The sequence below is a fragment of the Aethina tumida genome, chromosome 6 (genome assembly GCF_024364675.1).
Source record: "Aethina tumida isolate Nest 87 chromosome 6, icAetTumi1.1, whole genome shotgun sequence".
Taxonomy (NCBI): Eukaryota; Metazoa; Arthropoda; class Insecta; order Coleoptera; family Nitidulidae; genus Aethina; species Aethina tumida.
In genome coordinates this window covers 739,429-745,833 of record NC_065440.1, presented here as the reverse complement: position 1 = coordinate 745,833, position 6,405 = coordinate 739,429, and the positions used below count along the sequence as shown (strand labels likewise).

The 6,405-nt window shown below is 30.6% G+C and overlaps 1 long non-coding RNA gene across 3 annotated transcripts; it reads left to right on the top strand.

Moving 5' to 3' along the window:
- The first annotated feature begins 292 nt into the window (after positions 1-292).
- Positions 293-5,879, top strand: LOC126266051 (uncharacterized). Of its 3 annotated transcripts, none has more exons than XR_007548527.1 (4): positions 293-427; positions 482-778; positions 5,464-5,523; positions 5,600-5,879. It is a non-coding gene; the product is annotated as an uncharacterized LOC126266051 (long non-coding RNA). The 3 variants fall into 3 exon arrangements; XR_007548526.1 differs by lacking the exon at positions 5,600-5,879 and having other exon boundaries at positions 482-607; positions 664-778; positions 5,464-5,540; XR_007548525.1 differs by lacking the exon at positions 5,600-5,879 and having other exon boundaries at positions 5,464-5,540.
- The last annotated feature ends 526 nt before the right edge of the window (positions 5,880-6,405 follow it).

Sequence of the window (6,405 nt, the reverse complement as noted above, 5' to 3'; positions counted from 1 at the left end):
CTTGTTTATAACATTGGGTTGGTACTTAGGTTTTCTGTGTGGGAGTTCTGTGAGTGTCACCAGTGTGGCCATTTCAGAAACCGAGTTTCAGAGGTATATACAAAATACACAGAAAGTCCGTTTCCGAAATGGCCACACTGAGTGTTGTTAAAGTAAGTTAAAAACAAAATTTAATTGACAAATGAAGGCGACCGAGGTTACCTTGGTGAACAAGAAAACAGTTAGGGTCAGTTAGAGAGAAGAAGTTCAAAAACTCAGAAGTAGCAAGATACATCATCTTTTTGTTGATTCCTTTATTGTGTCTCAATAAATTTCAATAAATTACTTCACTACACAAATACTTTCTTCCATATTCTCTGAAGTGTCACTGGGTGTCAGTTGCTAGCGGAACAACCACGAAGTGATTGGTTAATTTGTCCTGTTGATGGTGAGTGTTTCTGTTTGTGTATTTTTTGTTTACGTTCTAATTTATGTATTATAGTTTGAAACTGAGGAAAACCAAAGACTACGTGTTGGTGCATAAAACTTTAGTGTCTAAGAGTGGTGATTTCTTCGAAGCAACCTCATCTGAAAAACTTCTGGCGCCCTAAATTACATAATATAAATTGTTTTAGTTCATATTAATTTGTCAATTTGAATATGTAAAGTTGGTAACAATTTTAGGTGACGGTGGCAATGACAAATCTGTTTAATTGGAGGTTTAAAAAAATAATTTCTAGACGCGATGCCATAATGCTGTTTTTGCAATTTATGCAAGGTACGAGATGAATTATTGAAGGTTAGTAACCTTTTCTTTATTTGTATATGATAAGAATATGTTCTTTAACATACATTTCAAACACAAAAAACAAAGTTAAAAAATATGTTTCTGTTTAATTACTTAATTTAAAAATTGGTAATAATTATATTTAAATATTTAAGTTTATCAAAACATATTTCACTTTGAAGTTAAGCTAATTACTATTAAATAATTTAATATTTATTCATGTAAACTAGTATTCATGCAATTGAATATACTTAACTTGTATATTGTACATAATTATACTAATTTTTTTATGTAAGTCCCGTAAGTTACGATCAAATAGATCTAATCCACCGATGAATGTTCATTTTGTACAAACCATTTTTCAATATATCTATAGTGATTCGTGTTTATTGGTCGCCGTTTGTTGGAATTATTTCCTAACGTTTCGCTAGGACGAGTAGCTAGCATCTTCAAAGGTCTAATTGTCTAAATAACAACTTAGACAATTGATGTTCTAAAAATTTCGTTCTGTTCGTTGGCCGTTCTTATCTGCTTAGTGATTTTAGTGTTTTTGAGCACTGGTGTCCATATTTTATCGAGTTTCAATGCTTCTTCTTTTCTTTTGTGTATCTTGGAATTTTATCTTGTGATTTTCATCTAACAGGGCATGTTCAGCGACAATAGACTTGTCTGATTGTTCCAAGATGCAGTTTCGTTTGTGCTCAAAAACACTGAAATCGCTAAGCAGATAAGAACGGCCAACGAACAGAACAAAATTTCAAGAATGTCAATGTCTAAGTTGTCATTTAGTTGTTAATCAGATGTCAAAGTGACACGAACCAAATAAGACCTCTGAAGATGCTAGACACTCTGCTGCTAGCGAAACGTTATGAAATAATTTCAACAAACGTCGACCAATAAACCTGAACAACTATAGATATTAATAACAATAAAATTTTAATATTCAAACAATTATTCTCATTAATCTTTACTATTGCTACTTTATGTTAATATTGCACAGGTAACCTGTGCCTATGACTGCTTGATTTTTTCTCAGTAATTTCAGTTTAATACATGCTATGTGAAATAAAGCAAATAATGTTAAAAATGGAATGTTTTAAATACTCTTTGGTTTTTGCTGTTTTCAAATAGATTTGTATCTGTTTTGATTTTTCCTCTTAATGTTTTAGAAATCGATAACTGATAAACTAAAATGATGTACACCTTTACATCTATGCAGCTGAGTTTATCAATATTCAATTAAACCTGAAACCTTTAGGATCAGTGTTCTTTCATTTAGCTTGTTATTCATTTGATTTAATTGAATATATCCATATACAGAATATTCAACAAAACAATATTGTAATATAATCCTCAATCAATATACTCATTAATATGTTTATATTAATCTCGCTTTTTGTCATCTTATTTTTTGTATCAATATTGATATTAACCAGAAATCAATTGAATTGATTTTGACCACTTCTGTGGACATTTGATTTCTTATAATTATTATCAATAACAATTTATATGAATACAGAGCTGAGCACAGGCTGGCAAAATTATTTTGTATTTGCATTCATTTATTTGTTATTCCCTATTTTGTTACTATTACCCAAATATTTTTTTTCTTAAGTTGGGAAATCTGTTAAATATTGTAATAAATATTATAAATATTTTTATATCATATGTAAGCACAAAACAACTTTATTTTTTAAACAATGACCAGTATATGGAGTGATGATTACAGTTATTGTACATTTATTTTTAAAGTAAATACGCAAATAAAGATGAATGAACAGTTAATAAAATATTATGTTATTTTTATTGTTCAAGTCCTGTTATATTTATCGTACTGCAGTTTTACATAATTGTTTAGTACTAGTTCAGTGATTTGTATAATACATAACTCCAAAAGTGACATCGTGCAACAGCAATATGTTAATATTACTTTTATTTTACGACTTATGCTTATTTTGTGATTTTCCATTTTACTCAATTGAAAACAGTTCAATGAAAATAAATTTTAAATTAAAGCATTCAATGCAAATCAAACACAAGTGAAACGTTTAGTTACCGATTAATACAAACAAGTTTGAATTCTAAAATATTGAATATACAGTACAGTCTCGACGTCGACCAATAAACCCGAACAACTATAGATATGGGAACAATGGTCACGAAAGTCTCAATCTTTATATTTTTTAATATAATATGAATTGGTTTAATTATTATACTTATTAAAAACAATTTTTAATAGTGTCATACCCGTGACTTATTGGGGGTTGGGGAGAAGCTCAGATAAATACCAGTATAGAATAAATACAATTTTATTCATATCTCATGTAGAAAACACACGTTACAAATTATCTGACTTACAGTAACAAGTAAGGGAACATTTTCAGGGCTGCTCTTGGGGTTGAATGGTATTCACCGGGCGACTCGTGACCTCTGTTACGATGGTTTATTGACTGGTGTCAAAGCATGACCCAGATATTCCGCTGAGTCTTGGCAAGTCAGCGGAATGTATTGGTGTTGACAATGCCAATCACGACATTATGTGAAAGCAATAATCGCACTAGGGGCGATGTTTGTATGTTGATGATGAAGGATTATTTATGTGTCCTATCGTCCCTATGTGACACTATTGTTATTATTGAAAATAATAAATATTTTACTAATTAGTATATGTAATGACTTCTATTTCTAAAGTACCCAGACAGTAGTCAAATATAGCATGTAGAGATTTGCATTTATTTTAGTTAAGCAATTAATTTTACATACAACTAATAATGTTGGATGATGGGAACCAGTTCTTACTGTAATTTTTTTAATAATACAAAAAATTAAAGTACAATATTTTTTAATTTATATATATACATATTTTTGAATATCATTCGTATTTTGTTTTCTCTGTGGGAGATTAATCAAAATGCTCAAATTGCCATTTACATAAAGAGAAAACTATTTGCACCATAAAAGTGAACAAATTATTGGGTTGGCAACTAAGTAATTGCGGATTTTCTTTTAGAAAATCAAAGACAATTTTTTCAAAGAACTAAATAAATGCAGATGGTGCAAGGTCAGGACTATATGGTGGACGTGGCGAAGCATCCCAACCAAGCTCCAATAATTTTTGCCGAGTGACCAAAAATGTGTGCGGCCTTGCATTGTCATGATGGAATACAACACCTTTTCGATTTGTCAATTCGGGCCGCTTTTCTTCAACTGCATTGGTTAATTTCATTAGTTGTTCAATTTAGACAACAGAATTGATCGTTCGGTTGGGTGGTAAGAGTTCAAAGTAGACAATTCCTTTATAAGCCCAACAAACTGATAACAAAACCTTCTTTTGATGAATACCAGCTTTTGATGTTGTTTGAGCTGGTTCACCTAGCCTGCTCCACGGTGTTTTCCGCTTGATATTGTTGTAACCAACCTATTTTAAAAATGGATCATTTTCATTACGTTTCTTTAGCAAATTGCGGCGGTTAATGCGTTGCGTTAAATGCGTTTCTTCCAGTTCGTGGGGAACCCATGCATCGAGGTTTTGAACATAGTCAAGTTGTTTTAAGTGATTTTCATTGCATGTATGTGATACCTGAAGCTTCTCTGCAATCTCACGTGTTGTACTGTGACGATCCGAATCGATTATTGCTTTGATAAGGTCGTCATCAACTTCAACTGGACGACCAGAGCGTTTTTCATCTTTGAGTGAAAAATCACCAGAACGAAATTTGGCAAACCAATTTTGAAACTGCCATTCTTTTAAGGCTTCGTCGCCATTAACAGCACATAACTTTTTCTGAGCTTGCGATACGTTTTTCCCTTAGCGGAAATAAAAAAGCAAAATATGACGAAAATGTTCCTTTTGATCTTCCATTTTTCAACTAACGCCAAACGAAAACTACGCAACCGATCAAAAAACTTTTTTTAGTGATTGATAGCTGAATTTCCAACTATCAAATAACAAAATGTGTTTTACATTTGGACTACGTCAGCAAACCTAAAAATTCAACTGAAGACATCAATGAGTGAAATCTGCAATGACTTACTTGCCAACCCAATAAGTTAAATTTAATTGATATTCTCTGAAAGTACGTTTTAAAAGATTATTTGAAAGTAAAAAATTTTGTGACTAAAATTAGATAATTGTATAATATAATTTACTGGAAACAATTTAATTAAAATGAAATGTAACATATGGTCTTAATACTAATTATTTTTAAAAAAATAGTTGAAAAACAATATTTTACAATCAGTACCTTTTGCCAAATATTTATAAGTTGTTTTAAATTAACTCATTCACTAATATTTTTAACAACCTCTGATAAATTATATTAAATAACTTTTTGAAAATATTGAAAACATGTTTTTATTTTTGTAAAACATTTTTTGTTATTTTTAGTAAATAAGGGTCACTCTAAAATTTATTTTATTATTATAATAATTATACATTTTTTAACTATTTAAAGAATTTAGAGTGATTATTAAATATGTTGAAGTTTATTTTATCACCGATTTCTATTTATAATGAAGTATTTATGAAAATGGTAACAAAAATGTAATGTACAAAATAACTAGGCAAAATTTTGTCCCTAGTTGTCGTTATTTAAAAAAAATAATTTTTACAAAAAGCATACATTTTTAAAATTAAAAAGACTTACTTTATTGTCCTTTAATATTTTGTATATATTTAATCTTACTTTTTATTTTAGTCATGGACGATGGAACAAAGGAAATTTCCAGAATGTTTTAGTTTACTCATGAAACCAAAGGTCAGTAAATTAGATACTTTGAGTTTGATTAGTCTAATGTATATTTAATGGTAACACAGTCTGTCATAAAAATTAGGTGACTGATCAAATCTAGCGAATATGAAGTGTGTTGTAAAACAAGGCTCTTTTTGGGACATTCTGGGTCTAACATAGATAATTATCTTCAGCAATCTGTCCAGGACCTCAAATAATACTGACCTACAATCGTTTGACTTTGATAAAGTGGGAAAAATGGAATAAGTATAAACACTTAGTTTTAAATTTTGTGAATCAAATATTTATATACCTACTTAGTTCAGTTTTCGTATTATGGGTGGCACTCACCTGAGGAAATTTATACCAACAGTCACCTAAGTTTTGAGACAATTCTATATAAAAATATTTATATTTATACGATAAAAATAAAAAAATTAAAATACAATTCCTTTGGACATTTTTAGGACTTCCGCCACAGAATGAGCCAAGGTGTAATCGATAGGTGTCTCGAAAAGATCTTGCTGCATTACTATCGTAACAACAAACTTGGACTCTTTGGAAGTTGCAACTTTCTCTTGCAGAAATGTCATTCTCTTTTGCATCGATTCAACTTTACAAACATCCACGTTGTCGGTTTCCTCGTATTTGCTCAATCGATTAAAATGAACAACCTTTGGTTCTCCTGTTGGAAGCTTTCTAATTCGGTATATGACGGAGTTGATCCGGTCAACAACTTCATAGGGTTTCTCCTATGGGGTCTGAGTTTCGGAGATAAACCTCATCGTGGATTATACAACCACCTTTATCTCCTTGCTGGTATCTACCGTCCTGGGCCTTAGTCATAAGCCTCCTTCATGCGATCACTTGCATTTTGGATATTAGCACGAACCCTAGAATGAATGTCAT